General features: G+C 38.8%; 1 non-coding gene across 1 annotated transcript; it reads left to right on the top strand.

Moving 5' to 3' along the window:
• Nucleotides 1-207: 207 nt before the first annotated feature.
• LOC147938225 (small nucleolar RNA R71) lies at nucleotides 208-314 on the top strand. Its single transcript, XR_015567576.1, has one exon. It is a non-coding gene; the product is annotated as a small nucleolar RNA R71 (small nucleolar RNA).
• Nucleotides 315-4,503: the final 4,189 nt, after the last annotated feature.

Genomic DNA, 4,503 nt, shown 5'->3' with positions numbered 1-4,503 from the left:
TTGTCCTCTTGGTCAGTGGAGGTGGACCTTATGGTTCTGTCATAGTCCTCATTGTAATTTCCATCTGACTGAGCAAGGTTCTCAACTAATTCCAATCCTTCTTCCACATTCTTGTTGAGGAAGTTGCCATTAGAGGCTGTGTCAAGAAGCATCTTGATCTTGGGAAGCACTCCTCTATACAAGGTGCTTAGGAGGGACTCATTGCTGAAGCCATGGTGAGGACACTGAGTCTGAAATCCTTTGAACCTCTCCCAAGCTTCACAAAAGCTCTCATTGTTTCTTTGAGCAAACCCAGAAATTTCATTCCTCAATCTAGCAGTCCTTGCATTTGAGAAGAATTTTGCCAAGAAAGCCTTCTTGCAAGCATCCCATGTGGTAATTGCTCCAGTAGGAAGAGTCTTCTCCCAAAGGTGAGCCTTATCTCCAAGTGAAAATGGGAAGAGCCTCAACTTGAATCCATCCTCACTCACTCCATTGATCTTGGTAAGACCACAGATTCTATCAAATTCATCAAGGTGGTCTAGGGGATCCTCCATTGGCAATCCATGGAATCTGTTGGCTTGGATCATGGAGAACAATCCACTCTTGATCTCAAAGTTGTTGTTTGGTACTGTGGGAGGCACAATGCCAGCTCTCTGGTTGTGGGTATTGGGTGCATCTCCAGCACCAATGTTCCTTGGTCTTGGAACTGGATCTTGTTGTTCCATTACCACTTGATCTCCTTGCTGTTCTTGAACTACTCTTCTTTGCTTATGTCTCAAACCCTTTTGCAGTCTGTGGATGTTGTCAATAGGCCTTTGAAGATTGTCTTACCCCTTGGACCTTGTGTGCATCAACAAACTGATGTACTGAGTCGGCTGGGAACTGGTGTCTATTTAGACACGCTGTCTGACTCGATCAAGTGCTCGATCACTACTCGGTTGGGTGGTGCTCGAGTGGGTGGTCGAGTGGTACCTGAAACTCAAGACAGACAAGCAAAAGAAGATTCGAGTTCAGCAACTTCACAAGTGTATAAACGAACTTAATCTTAGACTAATAATGATCCTAAATGTCACAGAAACACTCTCAAATGGGCAACAGCGCCAAATTGAAACAAGCCTTTTTTGTGGGTGTGATATGGATTGATGGATGTATGCAATGATGAGATATGAAATGAATGAATGGTAAGGTGTTTCAATTCCCCTTATGCAGTTGCAGTATAAGAGGTGTCAATCCAATCTGAGAGCTGTGAACAATCAAGATGTGTATATGAGCCTAAGTTAAGCCAAATATGCAAAGGATGTTTGTCACTAACAATCCTATTAATGAAATGTAAAGAACAAAAAGTAAAGCTACTAGAACTAGATACTAAATGTAAATGGAACAGAATGATTATGACTAATATGAAGCTAGAACAGAAATAGAAACTATGCTAATGAACTAATGCAAGACAATAATGAACAGGACAATAAGAGAATGCAACAGAAATGCAACTGGAATAAAACAAGAGATAAGACAGAACAACTACAAATCATAAACCAAAGTTCTGGGGATGAACTCGAGCAAGCACTCGATCGAGTGTAGATCGAGTGCAGGGTCGAGCTGGATAAATCCGTGAGACAGAGCAATACAAGAAAAACAGAGCAATACGCAAACGAATCAAACAATGATCAAACAGCAGGATTAAGACTTAAAAATCAATAAACAAGGAAGGCCTTGAGGAGGGATTCATGGGCTGGACTAATGAATGAGGTCATCTAACTTGGTCAACAAATCTCAAGCAAACTTTGAGCTAATCTCTAGACATATATTTCTAAGACAAGTTTAATCCACTCTCATGGCAAGAAACAATCAAACCTATGCATCTCTAGACTTGTTCTCACAAAGTAAAGAATCTACACAAGCAGGCATTAAGCAATATGTCTCATACCAAACAAGACCTCTAATCTCTTAGCAAGCCTAATGGTAAGCTCTAGATCTAGCCTTATCTATGCTTCTTAAACATTGGTGTGATGCTAAGATGCTTGAAATCAAACCCTACCCTCTCAGTTATAGGATCAACATTAAGAACATCTAGCCTAGAAGAGATTCTACCACAATCAAGCTTGACCAAAGCAAACAAACCTCAAACACAGCCCAGCCTAACCCATCCTCAAGATCCTAAGCCACTACTCACAAGAACACATGATGAACATCAAAGTCATAAACCCATAAAATACTGAAACTTGCATCAAATGAAAGATAAAACAAAGATCTACAACATTCAAGAAGGAATCAAACACGAATTCTTAATATCTTGAAAGTTATGAAACCAACAAAAATCCAAGAATCTTATGTTTTTTCTCTTAAAGGAGTACAAGATCTAAGAAAAATAAAAGTGCAAAAGGAATAATTCCCAAAAGGGTAAAAACTAGATTTATGACTATTCTAAAAAGCTGGACTCTTTGGTGGCTGCAGGTACAAGGCTTTATATAGGAGAGAGGGTGGAAGCCCTAAAAATACTAAAAGACAAAATAGTCAACGGCTCGGTCAACTCGACCCTGTGCTCGGTCGAGTGGCTGGTCGAGTTGACTTCTCTCATGCAGCTTCCACTCGGTCGAGTCCCTCTCTGCACACGGTCGAGTATCTGGTCGAGTGGGCGGTCGAGTGGGACTCTGGACCTTGGTTCTTCAGCCTTAACTCTCTTGGTTTCCCTTCATGATCGCCTCACTTCTCCTCAGCATTGCTTCCATGCTCCTTAAGCTCTAAAATTACCTGATTATGTATGAAAATATGCTAATGCAATGCAACTATACTCTAATGCATGATTGGTCCTAAAGCTATGCAATAATGGTAATAATGGATAGCAAAAAATGCAAAAAGATGTGAATTTACTAAGGGAAAACATGGTAAAATATATGAACATCAATAAGTTAATGGTTCATTCGTGTTTTGTAGTCCGAGTCTTAGATAAACAAACTAATACTAAACTTTCCTAGATAGATTTATCATCGATCCCCTGTGATTTTCCTTGATGCCCAACACTTGTTTTAGTTATTTTATTTGCTTTTATTTACGTTATTGCTTACACACGGCATTGATGCCTTACATGTCTTATGACAGATTCTCTAAACCACAACTCTCTATCTGTGGGATCGATCCTTAAATACTTCAACCGATTAATTGTGCACTTGCAGTAGTCGTGTGATCTTTTTAAGGTAAAAGATTTTGAAGCAAAATATCACACACATCAATGTCGTTCGGTTTGACGAAGGCGCCAACAGCGTTTATGAGGTTGATGAACAGCGTGAGTGTACTGGAATGAGAAAGTGAAGTATTCCTTGGGCGAAAAATAGTCAACTTTCAGGAGTTTCTGGACGTGTCTTCCATCATTTTCATCGATGATATCCTGGTATATTCTAAGAGTCTTGTGGAGCATGCAGTGCATCTAAGAGCAGTTCTGGAGAAGCTTAGGGAGCAGAAGTTGTTTGCTAAGCTGAGTAAGTGCAGTTTCTGGCAGCGGGACATGGGGTTCTTGGGTCATATCGTTTGACCAGAGGGAGTTTCAGTGGATCCAGAGAAGATTCAGACCATCAGGGAGTGGTCAAGGCCGCAGAGTGCCACTGAGATCAGGAGTTTCCTAGGGTTGGAAGGTTACTATAGGAGATTGGTTCTGGGTTTTGCGAGTATGGCACAGCCGATGGCCAAGCTTACAAGGAAGGAGGTTCCATTTGTGTGGTAACCGGAGTGTGAGGCGAGTTTTGCAAGCCTCAAGCAGATGCTGACTACCACACTGGTGTTAGCACTGCCAGAGCAGAACGCGCCTTACGTTGTGTACACAGATGCTTTTGGAGTCGGGCTTGGAAGTGTGCTGATGCAGCAAGGGAAGGTTATAGCCTATGCTTCGTGGCAGTTATTGAAGCATGAGGCCAACCACCCTACCCACAAATTGGAGATGGCAGCGGTGGTTTTTGCCTTGAAGATATGGAGGTCCTACCCTATCCTATATTTAAAATACAATTTTAGATAAAGAAACATATATTAATCTTCCTTTTTTTTTTAGGTCAACATATTACTCTTGCCTATTCCAAATTGAAAAAAGAGAAAGTAGGAGAAATTTTTGGTTTAAAAAAATAAAGAAAATTTACCTTCCCATTAAAAGAGTTTTACCAATAGAACAAAGTTGAAACAAATATTTTTAAATAAATTATTTTGTTAGATGAAATATGTTTACATAGAAGTGAGTATTTTACATTTTTAGAATTAATAATTTACTGTATATTTTCTTTAATCTTTTTTTTGTAAAATTAATAACTTAAGATTAAAAATATGTAAATAATGTTATAATTTCTAATTATATGAACTATATATATTCTCCTTAATAATTATTTTTAAAAACTGTTTGATTTTTATAATTTTTATTATCTTTTTATATTATTAAAACAATGTCATAATCTTAAATCTCCTATATAACATTAACTTTTACACATATCAAAATCTCTGATTGATAATTTGACACGTGTTACGATCTAGCTAATGACTAGC

The sequence above is a fragment of the Camelina sativa genome, chromosome 9 (assembly GCF_030686135.1).
Source record: "Camelina sativa cultivar CO46 ecotype springtype chromosome 9, ASM3068613v1".
Lineage (NCBI taxonomy): Eukaryota > Viridiplantae > Streptophyta > Magnoliopsida > Brassicales > Brassicaceae > Camelina > Camelina sativa.
The sequence above is the reverse complement of the archived record's forward strand: the minus strand, read 5'-3'. Positions and strand labels throughout refer to the sequence as shown.